Source organism: Pteropus vampyrus, unplaced genomic scaffold, assembly GCF_000151845.1.
Source record: "Pteropus vampyrus isolate Shadow unplaced genomic scaffold, Pvam_2.0 Scaffold89, whole genome shotgun sequence".
Lineage (NCBI taxonomy): Eukaryota > Metazoa > Chordata > Mammalia > Chiroptera > Pteropodidae > Pteropus > Pteropus vampyrus.
Window position 1 is genome coordinate 1,294,837 of NW_011888870.1, and position 13,814 is coordinate 1,308,650.

The 13,814-nt window shown below is 37.3% G+C and overlaps 1 protein-coding gene across 2 annotated transcripts in view; it reads right to left on the reverse strand.

Moving 5' to 3' along the window:
• The window catches only part of ADD3 (adducin 3), a 114,605-nt gene extending 113,546 nt beyond the window's left edge, over positions 1-1,059 (reverse strand). For both annotated transcript variants that reach the window (XM_023532733.1, XM_023532731.1), the window contains exon 1: positions 944-1,059. The gene's annotated coding sequence lies outside the window, so the exon portion shown is untranslated. The remainder of the gene's footprint in view (positions 1-943) is intronic.
• Positions 1,060-13,814: the final 12,755 nt, after the last annotated feature.

The window sequence follows — 13,814 nt, forward strand, 5'->3', positions numbered from 1 at the left end:
TTGCAGGGAGGTGGACCTATCCACAGGTGACATTGAGCTGCCCACCCCTGCCGCCCAGACACGTTTCTCACCCCAACCTATTCCTGAAATAGACCTCCCATCCCTCCCGCACGCAAGTCCTCCACCCGCACAAATCCATTCGCAAGCACACCCCTCTGAACGCCATTCTGGCTGTCCGTGGTCTCTTGGGTCAACCCCACCCTAACACACACAACAAACTTCATTCCCTACCCTAGCTCCCCCTTCGTTTCCAAGGCACTGGCGACAGTCCATTTCATTTCCTTCCTCCTCTGCAGACTCTTCCCCCTCAAATACTTCACACCCATCCCCTCTTCTTCATCCCCTCCCTCGTCTCTAAAAATGTGCTAATTAAAATGTAGTTTCCTCTTCCCACATATGAAGTGTAGAAAATGAATCTTGGCACAAACTGTGATTCATTTATCCTCATTTTCTCTCTTCACTGGACTAAGGCTATAGAAATTTTAGTCTACCATCATCTCCCATCTGCTCAAAACCTAACTATGCCTTATGATTTTTTAAATACCCCTAAAGGATCGTGGGGGAAGTCTTCCTGGCTTTGGGGAGAAAATACTTAGAAAATGCTCAGCCTGTCATTTTTATTTGGCATTTAAAAATATCTGCAGTATTTGAGAGAGATACTGGGAGTGGCTGGATGTTTTCTGGCATTTTAAACAGCAAAGAATGAAAAGCTTTGAATGCATCAAGGTTAGCCTTTTTATGAACAGGGCTATTATGTTAAGGACACATATTAGACAATAGTCTCCACTATACAGGGCATTTGCCAGTCACAAATCTAGACCCCCCCTTATCAAAGGAAGACAAATTAACACAATCCATTTTAAGCATGTCTGATGAGCAATCTTTTCCATAATCATTCCCTTTCCCTCAGTGTCTGGGCAAAACAAATAAAAGATCTGCTTACCTGCTGAGGATCCAAGGCTTTCTTGTATCCACGGTAGTAGATGTGTGTCTTCTAGGTGTGGATTCTGCAGTGCTGCACAGAAACCCTCTGCAGCCTCAGACCCACGGCGGCAGCGACAGCGGCGGCGGCGGCTGTGGCAGCAGCAGCAGCAGCCAGCAGCAGCAGCAACAGCAGCAGCAGCTTCTCCCAATGCTGAGTAGTAAAGTGTGTGACTTAGAAGAGACTCCACGATTAGCATGAGACGCTCGCTTATAAGAGAGGAGGCGGAATCTTTCTTAAAGGAATGGGTTGTGTTTTTCCTCTCCACTATTGCTTCATAAGAAGCAGAAAGGGTGGAGGCAGGGAGTTTTTTTGGACTGAGTAAAGCATTACAGCTGTGGGAGGTCAAGGTTAAAATTAACTGAGTGACAGAGGGAAACCAATTTAGTAGGAGTCAATGAAATGCTGGAAGCACTAGTTTTAAAGAGCTCTGCTAAATTCAAACATTGGGCCCATGGAAAAAAATAAAGCCTTGAAAGTGATCACTATTTTGTGTTAATATTTAATTTTCAATCATTGCACCAAAATGATAACTAAATAAAGGGAGATCATTTAGTATTTAATACAAGAATGTGAAAATAATAAAATAAAACTCATTTATGTGACTGGAAGCAAGGGAGTCAATCCCTACTAACACTTATAATCACACCTGGAATTTCAGTATCAGAAAATACATTATAGACACAGGCCAATCTGTACTCATGTTATATAAAACACAATATTATTTATAGAAAACCCAAAAAATGTCTAAAATAATTTTAGAAAATAATAGCAGAGTGCTATGGTATTTCAGTGGCTGTTCATAGGTCAGCAAAATTAAGAAACTCATAAGCAGATTAACTTACTTTAAATGCATGTGAATCTTCTATTAAGACTATTAAAATGTGATGTGTCCACATTTTAACTTCAAATTTTATTTTTAATGATATTCTTTGACTTAAGCACTGAACATGTGTGATTTTTTTCTTCATAGGTAAATGAAGAGGTTAATCTCAAAATATGAATAGAGAAAAATATGGAAAATATTCTGCAATTGGTTTACTTAGCAGCGTTTTAACCACCTGTGTGATCTTGAGCAAGTTAGTTAACTTTTTGTTCCATAGTTCTTTATTTTGTAAAATGAGGACATTGAATTGAAATTTTACTTTAGCTTTCCAAAATACTATGATTTTGTGATATTTACACATTTACATTATTGCAGTTTAATGCATGTATATCTCACTCTAAATTACTTTTCCTGAAAACTTGGATTAAAAATAAATCTTTATTTTAAATATATAACCAGAGTTTGTTATTTACCACTATTCAGGAATTTGCAAAACAATTATTTTTATAAAGTGAATAAACTTTATTTTACCTGACTTATCATTTTGTACCCAACTATGAGTAATTTTCCTGAAGCAGGACCCTACTATATTGCTAAGGATACTGATTGACTGGAATTCATAATGTATATTTAATAGCAACAAAAAATATTTTAAAACTAGAGCATCACTAGATGGTAGAGTTGAAACAGTTTAGAGCTCACCAACTCCAACCCTGTAATTTCCCAAGTGGAAACATTGGAAACCCAGAGACGCAAAATGGTGTCAAAGTTAGAGACAGAAGTGGGGTTAACTCTGAATCTCCACTCTTCACATACACGCTGTTTTAGATACTCACATTAGGGGCTGAGCAGGACCTGTCACAACAAAAAAATGTAGTTTCACTCAATGACACTGTTTATGTACATGTAGTATAAACTAAAGAAATATATCAAACAAGCACTTATAATGTGTAAATATTAGCATAAATTTTGCATTTGGGTTTGGAGGTGTTTATGCCAGAAAGAAAGAAATTTGTTCAGGAAAATGTTTAAAAAAAAAAAGTGACCTCCAAGGAAACTTAGAATGCTCATTAGCAGATCTTGCTTATGTTCCACTAGAATGACAGGGCCTTCAACTCTTGTCAGTCTCTTTATGCCCATTGGAGCTTCTGTTCCCTTTTGTCTGTATCTTCAAGCATGCTTGCCAAGAGAAAAAGTTCATTTTGGAGCCATGAGGGGAAACTATTGTAGAGAATTAACCCTGGCCTTCAGAGATGCTTTTTGGAAGTTGCTTTTTGGGCTAGATACTAACATTTTCCCTTAAAGCCTGGTCTGGTATTCCTGATAAGGCACCTGGCACTAACGTAAGCCCACTCTCCTTCGTTTTAAGGGGAGTGTTACAGTTAAAGTCTGTGTTATATTAGATGACGTAGCAAACTTGGTATTTTGTGTACCTGGAAGGACAATTTATCACCTTGATTTTTTTTTTTTAAAGATGCCTCCTACGGGAAGAGAATTGAAGGAAATTAGTTGCCCAGTTTCTTCATATGTTTTTGTTTATCTTGGTCTTCTGCAAAGAAGGCATTTTATTTCATCTACCAGGTGGTAATGGCCAATGACTTAATGGCAATTATCCGTATAATTCAAAGCAAAGCCCCCAAATTACATGCATTTCTTTGTATCTTCCCAAAAGTACCAAGCAAGGTCACTTATATAAAGACACTTAACAGATACTTTAAACATGAATACTCAAATTAATGAATGAATAACCCCCAAAATATCCAGAAACAGATTACAAAGTATTTTTGTTTGAAATTTGCATTGTCTAAAACAACTGACTCTATTCTCTACCTCCCTTTTCTAACACAGTTATGATCTAAGAGAAACAATCTCCTTTCTGTATAGTTCTTCAGGCATGCCTGATTTGTGTTCTCCAATTAAATCGTAGCCACAAATCTCCACATGAACTCTGAGTAGATCAAGCAAAACTTTCTGCCAAGAAAACACAGGCTTAAATTTCAAAATTCCGGTGCTCTAGTTCTAGCTGTGACATCAACTAATTATGTGACCTCAAACAAGTTTCTTGATATTCTTGTGCCTCACTTTAGCCATCTTTTAAGTGGTGGTGGTGTACCTACTTCATCGGGTTGCTGTGAAGTTCAAATGAAATAATAAATATAAAAATGCTTTGAAATTTTCAAAGCACTATGTAAACATAAGATATTATTATAGGCAGATATATTTAAAATCAATTATCTAGTTCAAGGGACTTTATCTTAAGCAACCTGTTTTACTACTTATTGTTTCAAAAAGCAAACAGGTTTATCTTTCTCCATCAGATGATGTTATATTATACACACACACACACACACACACACACACACACACACACACACCCTGCTGCTTCCAATTTCACAACTTCTCAGCTCTGAGTCTTTTCCCTGGGCTGGGAAATATGCATCTGCAGTTGAATATGAAGATCAAAATATTTATTGAGAAAGCCTTCCCTCATCCCTTCCCCCAAATGTCTTTTTTTAAAGCTTTTAGATAGAAAAGTAAAGTCAATGAAGCACAACAGCCTTTTCATACTGCATAATGTCATGTATTTAATCAGTGGGGTTAGATGAGCCATTCATCTGAAACTTGGCCATGCTACATACATTTCGATCACCCTTTTATGCCAAGCCCATCTGGAAAGTACTTGGGGAACAGAGAAGGAAGGACTGACAGGGAACTCATGCTAATGAGTTCTCCATTCCCCAAGGAGACATAATCAGGGCAATACTCAAGGATTCATCAACATATTCTATTAGTACTATGTGACCTATATGGTTTATTTTAAAGGAATTACCCCAGCTAAATACCTGACAGGTCCTTATACAACTGTTTAATCAGGCCTGATAAATTTCTGTAACATTAATGAAATGTCACGCTCAGGGTTCTCCTTCTTCTTTTTTTTCCTTAAAGGTGTTTATCCTCAACTTGTGTATTTTCCATTTGGTCTTTTAAAATAATCATAACTAAATAAATAACTGCTAATAAACAAACAACTTATAAATAAACAACTGCTATAAATAAGGTACTCCAAATGAGAGGCCCACTCATAAGTAGGACATAAAAACTCATACAAAATCAATTAGTTTCTGTGTAGAGAAACTGCAAAATGAATACAAAGCACACAGTTGCTATGTGAAACCTAAAATATGTCAGTTTACCTATATATCTTTTCATCACATGGTTGGATGCCTTAAGGTTTCAGCTGCTGATCTTTAATATGTTTGTCTGAATCACATGATTTTAAAACTGGCTGTTTTAATCCTTATGGTACTCTTTCTAGAATGTGATCAGAAACTATCTGCAACAGACTCCATTCTCTACCTCCCTTTTCTAACACAGTCATGATTTAGGAATTTCCTAAAATGCTGATCTCTGGGGCCTGTCCTTGAATTACAATCTTTTAGGGTAGGCTGCGGGGTGAAAAGGTTTTTTTAAGCACCCCAAGGGACTCTCCTGAACACCCAAATTTTGGCACTGCTATCCTATAGAAACAATGCATGATGAGTAAAACGTAGGTAGGTCCTTTTTCATTATGTGAGAAGGACTCAGAGAAAGACCAACTCTGGCTCCACTATTTCTGTGGCATAAACTTGGGCAAGATACTCACCTTTCAGAGTCCTACTATCCTCATCTATAAAATAATACCTGTTTGACTTTGTAAGGATTAAACGACGTATGGAAGGCTTCTTCTCTAATGCTTGATGTATAATGGAACCTAAGTATATGCTCATTCCCTCTCTCCTTGTTCAAAAATGATTTTTCAAATGCATTCTTCTTGTCTAGCATTCTTAGTATGCTTGGTAAAGGAATTTGAACTTATAATTTAATTATAGCTATTATTTTGAATTCTTATAGTATGCCACTACTGAATGCTTTATATGCATTATTTCATTTCATACTACAATAAATCTTAAAGGTAGGTACTATTATTTTCATTTTAGAGAGATGAAGGAACTGAGGCTTAGAGAGGATAAGTAACTTGCCCAGGATCTCAGAGTGAAAAATAATAGAGCTGGGATTCAAATCCAGGCTTTCTGCCTCCAGAGCCTAAGTGTTCATTATGCCATATGTTTTATATATTCCTTAAGTACTTAGATTCCAGCAGATGAGCCAGTCTCTTGAAAGGAATAAGTGATTGCAAAAATGGAGTTTATAAACATACCAGATATACAGACAAACGAATGCCATCATTTCCCTATTTTAGAAGTCTTTGCTGGTTGCTTGCAACAGAATGTGGCACATAGTAGGTGTTCACAAGTATTTACTGAATGAATGGAAGGCAGAGCTTTCATCAGCACATTGTTTAAGCAGTTGGCACATCTAAATGCAAGTTCTAAATTGTAAACCAAATTGATTTGATTTTTCAGATCAGCTTATAATCTGTCATAATGCAAGTCACTAAATTTCAGAGCTACAGATCATCACACCATTTACAACAAATAGTTTTTGAGCACTTGCTATAAATTACGAACTAGTTTGGCACTGGAAAGACATAGTCTATATCCTAAACATCTAGCAAGGAAATGAAACACAAAGGTATGAAACAACTGGATCACAGAATCACCACATATAAGACAATAAATGTGAAACTCAGTAATTGGTAAATAAGTGTTGCATTATTATCAGTGAAATTATTTTCTGTTTAATAATAATTAAGACAATTGTTATAGTTTTATTAATTGTTAAGAAGAAATAATAATTGTTACAGCTATCATTTAATGAGTGATTGTTCAAGCATTGTGCTTGGCATTTTATATATGTTTTATATAATCATCTTATCGATCCTGTTAAATCAGTATTATTAATACTATTTTTCAAATAAAGAAACTAAGACTCAGAGAGGTTAAATAACTTGCCCAAGATACACATGTAATAAGTATACATGTAAATATATACAAGGAACCCAAAAGGAGTTGAGGAAGAAAGAGGTCAATTCCTGACGGAGAAATCAGTAATGATGTCTCAGAGCAGAATTATGATGGGGAAAAGATGGAGAAGAAGGGCCTTTGATGATAGAGGTAGCAGGCACAAAACTATGTATGTGAGTTTTTTGAAACAGATTCCCTGGCCCTTTGGACAGGGTCATGATGAATACACAACCTGGGCCTCTTCACTGAACAGTCAGGAAACTATGAGGTGTGTTGGCAGAACAGCAAGTAAACCTGTTTGCCCGGAATAAAGAGTTTGTGTAGGGCAAAGTTGGAATTTATGTAGTCCCCAAACCCATAACCTGGAAAACTCAGCACCAGTTCATTGACAGCCTGTTTCCGAAGCCCCACCTCCAGTTTCTCTTGATGAATTTACGCACTTATTTTCATTCATTGAGACAATGGTATTTATTGAACTACTACTATGTGCCAGCCACTTTTCTGGGTACTAGTGACACCACAGTGAATAAAATAGACAAAAATCCTTACACTTATGAAGCTTTTATTATCCTGGGGAAATGCAGATATTAACATGTAAACAAGTCAATAAATAAGGTTATTTAAGATGCTAAGGGCTATGAAGAAAATAAACAGACCATTAACAATGACTAGGGTGAGGGTAGGATGCTACTTTAGTTAGGATAGATGAAGAAGTCCTCTTCGAGAACGCGACATTCGAGCTGCAACCCAAATCTGAAGTTGTCAGCTGGAGAGAAAAGCAAGACCAAAGGGCATGAGGCAGGAACAAGCCTGGTATGTCTGAGGGACTGAGAGAAAGGCATGGTGGCTGAGCAACTTGAGCAAGGGACAGTGAGACCCCAGAGTTGGCCAGAGAGCTGGGTGGGTACTAGATCATGTAGGTCTGGTAGGCCAGAGTGAGAGTTTGACTTTTGGGAGGTTTTAAGTAAAGGAGGGATAGGGTCTCATTTATGTGTTTGAAATTTCACTCTTGGCTGCTGTGCAGAGAACGGACTCTAGAGAAATGTGATTAGAGACAGCGAAGCCAGTTAGGAAGCCTCAAAGTTATCCATACAAGAGGAAATGGGGTCTTCTTGTAAGGGTGGCTGTGTATATGAGGAGAAGTGAACAGACTTGGAGTATATTTCGGAGGTAGAGCTGACATAACTGGCTGATAGAGTGCAGATGACAGGTAAAGAAAAGGAGAAAAAGAGAGGCATCAATTCAGAATGATTTCTAGACTTTTGGCTTGAGCATCTAAGGGGATTGGGACACAGTTATCTGAGATAGAGAAGACTTGAGAAGAAATCGTATGACAGGTAGAAGTCAATACTTCTGTTTGATCATGTTAAGCTTGATATCACCACCTTTTTCTCTTCAGAGTACTTATTTCACTCTATAATTACCTTGTTAATTTTTTTGTACTTGTTCATCATTAATTTCCTCACCCTAAGAAACTTCAAAAGAGAAAGAACTTTGTTTATAATGTTCATTGTTTTATCCCTAGAGTGTAGAACACTGACTGGCACAGAGTATGTGCTCAATAAATATTAGGATATGTTGAGTCTGGTTCAGTGATTGTCAAACTTTAGTGTACACCAAAACCACCTGGGTAGCTTATTAAAAGTTTAGAATTAGCCCTTATCCTAATTCCCTGCCCCTCCCCAGGACTCTGCTTTAGTAAGTCTGGGGGTTGTACTCAGGAAACTGCATATTTGGCCAGCACTGTAGATGGGCAGTGGTCTACAGTCTAAACCAGTAGTTTAAATATATTAGTGTTCATTCAAATATTTACCTTAGAAACTATATTTCAGTACCATCCCAAAAGGCTACAAAGTATGATGTTAAGCATTTAATGGTATTTTCAAATACAGTCAAATCATAAGGTGGTGATTTAAAAGCTCTTGAGAGAAAACCAGTGAAAGAATCCGGGGGTCCCTATCTCGTTTGACTGATATGCTATCACTGGAGACCAGGAAGAAGTCTTAGAAGGGAACTTCATATGAAGAAGGATGGCTGCCTAAGCGCTGGGACAGTCCTCCTCCTTTACCACAGCTCCAAAATGTGTGTCCTACACCTGTTTCCAGGTGTGTGAAATTTCTTTACTTAGTGATGATAGCATAGCATCTATTTCCTTTTCCAGTCAGAATCCTTCGGTATTTCTTTGTGGACCCCTTTTTCACCCTATTGGTGCAGTCTTGATGCCCTGTTCTCCCTTTTAGCAAGGGGTAATCCCAAGCTGGACCAATCAGATGTGCTCGCCCTAGCATTTGGACCTCTTGTAGAGTAACATAGAGACTTTAGAAAATCAGAGTTATCCTTAGGGAGGTCCCTGAGGAGAATGTGATTAGATACTGCTACAAGGATCTCGCAGAATTGTCTTGGCTCCTATCCTTTACAATACCTGATTCTTCAGCTTTTTTCTCCATTCTGTAAGCCACGAGCCTTATTCTTACAATAAATTCCTGTTTTGCTTAAGTTAAAGTGGTCTCAGTTACTTACAATATAATCTATGATACAGCAATTAAAAACCTTGCTATCTATAATTAGAAGTAAAGTTTTTAAAACAGATCTTTCCTTGGAGCAGTAACACATTGACCTAAATTCTCACTAAAGTGTTAATGTCTGATAGCAGAGCCTGAACAGCACACTTCATCAGGCAGAAGAGAGCGAAAGGGCTTCATGGCTTGATATCAGTTCTACCACTGAGATAGGAAGTTAAGAGGATGGCTGGGACATGACACATAAATTCTACTTCACAAATTTGCCCTGAGTTTACACGTAAATATGTTGCTGGAAACTCAATACTTTTATTTCATAGTTTTTACTCAGCTCTCCCAGCTCCTGAATTTCTATCTTCAGACTAAACTTCTAGGATAAGCCTTTCCAAAGCAGGGCATAATTACTAGGACATATAAACCTAAGACATCAATTTATTAACATGAGAACTCACCATATTAAATTTAGTTCTCATTTCCTTCTGTGGCCCCTGGGGGAAAATAAGAACATCCTGTCCTTTTAATCATTTGGGTTAAATCCTAGTCATTTGTTGACCTCTCCCTTCCCCCCATTTTAGAAAAGACTCTAAGAAATTAATGACTTAATTTGCATCTTATAAGCAATACTCTTTGACATAAGACAAGTTTCTCACAACCTCATTCCTAGTAATTACCGAAACTAAGTCACAGCAGTTAGGATGCTTAACAAAGTACAAGAAGTGAGAACCACACCCAGGGAGAGATAAGGAACATGTGATAGTTTGAAAGGAGTAATAAAAGTGAAATTTAATCACTTGCAGATTATATATGGTATAAACGAAGATCAAATGTAAAAATTGGTCTAGTTAATTATTTTATTTTTTATCTTAATAGTGGTTGCTATTTGTGAAAACTAAACATAACAACACAATCTAGATATAAATGCATATAAAGTTTGCATGGCCAATCGTTTTCAAAGTTTCAAATGGTGGTAGGGATCATTCATTCTTATTATCGAAACATAAAGTAGTATTAATAACATTTGCCAAGCACTTACGATGTACCAGGTATGATTCAAAGTGCTTTATAATGTAAATGTCTCATTTAACCTTTACTACGACCCCATGAATTACCATCTTATTATCCCTATTTAGAAACAAGGAAACTGAGGCACTGAAAAATTAAATAATTTGCCCAAAGAACTGGTAAATGGTAGAGGTTGGGTTTTGAATCCAGATAATAAAATGGCTCCAGAATCTGGGCTCTCAACCCTTCTCCGACCATCTTCCAACACTGTCTGGCCAATTGCTGAAACAGAACCTGGTCCTTCCTTCCACCAGCCCTGGAGGCCCTTCTAACCCTCGCTTGGAATATTTAAAACTACATTTTGAAAACTATCTGAACCAGGTAATCAAAATAAATAGGCTTTCCAGAAACCAAATTGCTTGGATGTTAATTGTTAACTCATCGACGAGCCTTTCCAGCAGCCTTGACAGAAATTTACATACCCAGATTTTACATTAAGTCAAGTAGTAACAATTTAGGGATCTAATCTAAGTCAAGTCTCCAAATGCATGAACAGGGTCTTGGTTTTCAAATTCCCAAAAGTTTATACTTTGTTCCAGTGGATTTGAGACAGGGGAATGAGTGGCAATCTCTCTCAGAAAAGTGGGTTCTTTTTCTGATAGGAGGTTTTTACTTCTTTGCCAGGGAGGTAATTGAGAGACCAGCCTGGGATTTGCATCTGGAAGTAACGTGGGTATGAAGGGAAATGGCATATACATCAAACAACCTTTTCTCAAATGTTCAGGGGCTCCTCAAATATGGTGTGAATTTTCTGAGCCATTCTCTCTGCAGCCCAGAGAGGAGGTAGTTTCTTGAAGACTCTTCTTAGTCTCCTTATTTTCCATAAAATGGGATGTAGAATTCATCTAACCCTGACTGCTTTTTAAAAATTTGCCAGAGTTTTTACAGGATGTACCTCTGGTTGGGCTTGGCCTTTGTATTTTCTGGGAGTAAGCCAGCTCTCCTTTCCTCATGTCATTACGTTTTTTATACACAACATTTATACTTTTATTGCTGGATTAGGAATCCAAGGCATTAAAAAAAAGGAATATACAGTGACACCAAATGGTCCTGCCCCTTGTGCCTTTGCTCTTAGAAGAGACAGGAGGGGAAAACAAAGACATGACTCTCCCTGCCCTTAATCATATAATTGTTGTGGGATATCGAGGTGGAGCCTAGGTTAGCCAAAGTCACCAACAAATGAGCAAAGGGATTCAAAATTATGTAAACAAAATGCTAGAAGTTCTTCAATCTTGTGCTCCAGTGGAGAGGTCGATAGAGGAGTCACCATGATGCTTGGGTTCTGCACTAGTTAGCTGTGAACTTGATCAAGTCACTTAATGTTTCTGAACCTGTTTTCCTATCTGTAATGTGGGTGGGGGAGTCAAATTATACATTCGTAGACTTGAAAGGGGACTTAGAGGTCATTTGATCCAGCTTCTGATCCACTGCAGGAATTTCATCTACACTATTCCTGGCAGATCACCAATCACCCGACCGTCCATGAAAGGACACGCCTTATCTCTGTAACTTCTCCATGCTGAGCTAAGTTCTTCATCTCAGGACCTCCATTCATTGATCTTCCTTCTTTCTTTTGAAGTTCTGAGTTGGAAACTTGGATGGCAAGAAAGATAATATAGTATAGTGGAAAGAGAATCAGGTGAGCCTGAGTCTGGACCCCATCTTTAGCACTTAAGTAGCTGTGAATTCTTGCCCAAATTGCGTCAGTTCTATGAGCTCATTCTCCTTATCTGTTTAATGGAAAAATTGCAACCTACTCTACGAGTTTGTTGGGAGAATTAAGAGATAATTTATGTAAAATACCTTTATGTAGAGAGTGCTTAATAAAAAGACTAAGAGGATTCTTTTTCTTAGACTATAATAAAGACAATATTTATTGAAGCCTGAGGAGTTTATGGCAGGATTTCAGGTTCTTGTTACAATAATTTGTTCTGAAATTTTCTTAACTTTTCCCCTTGTTCCAGTCCTAAATAAATAATCATTTCCCATATTTTTCCCTTCCTGGTAAATTCTCATGTTCTTTTGCTTGTACAAAAAGGAGAAGGAAGCTTGAACATGGACTTCATGAAGTTGTAAGTGCATGTATGGTGATCAGTTAGGAAAAAATTCCACAGTAGAGGTGGAGTTTAATCTTTACTTTGAAGCTGGAGGAGCTTCTGAGCTTTGCTGCATGGAAACTATTTACTTCTGAAATAAAAGCAGTTTCCATAGGAGCTAAAACGTGCACTGAGGAGAGATTGTCACAATTTAGAGAACATGTTAATTTTATTGGTGTGAAAAAGAATTCTGTGATTTTAGGACTGAGGTAACCCAGCGCTGTGGAAACCTCATAGAAAATTCCCTTAGGAATGGAAATGTCAAAGTGTCTCCTCTTGAAACTAGACATCACGATCAAAAATTAAAACATGTGACTCTTTGACCAAGAAAATCTACTTAAAAGAAGCTACTCTACAGAAATCTTTTTATGAGCATTTAAACAAGATAGTTACAAGGATGTTCACTACCATGTGGTTTCTGATAGTAAACAAAAGCAACAACAATCTTTATCTTTCAATAGGAGAACAGTAAATATGATTACAATAGACCCATACTTTAGAATACAATGCAGGCTTAATAAAACATAATGTTGACTTTGATATACTAACATGGCTTGTCATCCATGACATATAAGGATAAAAGTAGGTTGTAAAACAATGTGCAAAAGGTAATGCCATATTTGTATACATGTGTGTATACAAATGTACATATAGATACATATAGATATAACTATATGTTGTATATATTTAGAAAAAAGTTCGCAAATCTATGCTTGAAACTGTTAACGTTTACAGCACTTACTTCTGAGGAGTGGGATTAGAAGAGTGAGGGACACATTGATTTTTTACTTTAAATGCTTATATATTTAAATGCTTTTACATGTGTAAGTATTATTTGCATAATTGAACAAGGAAGTGATAATAGCTAAGTTCAAAAACATATGTTTAAGCACTTAGTTACATTTCCCTAAATTTCAGGCACCCACACATGGAGAATATCAGAAATGCATAAGGTTATTCTGTTTCCCTTGGATAAAAAGAACCTTAGAATTCAAAGACTATCCTGTTTAACTACCTAGAAAGACAGCTATCTAACCAAGCCCTTAAGGCAAGGGAGATATCTGGAACCCCTCACATCCTGGGGTTCCTTTATACTTCTCCATTGCTTCCTTTGGACTTCAGATAGGGCAAAATGTTTTAAGTGGAGTGTGAATGTTATAAGCATTTTCCTTGGAAGGAGGTGAGATTCGATCATCAGATAATTTTCCGCAACCTAACATGTGTACTTGGAGTTAAGAGCTGGTTACTATGAAAAAAGCTCTGTGGCCCAGGAGCTTGCCTTCTAAAGCTCAGCTCTGTAAACATCTGTCATCTAACATTTGCTAGATGTCAGTTCAGCTGACTAAAGAACAATGTTGATGATTACTTGGGTTTGACAAATTACTTAATCTTTATTTCAGGGGGTCAAATTGCCTCACACAAAAT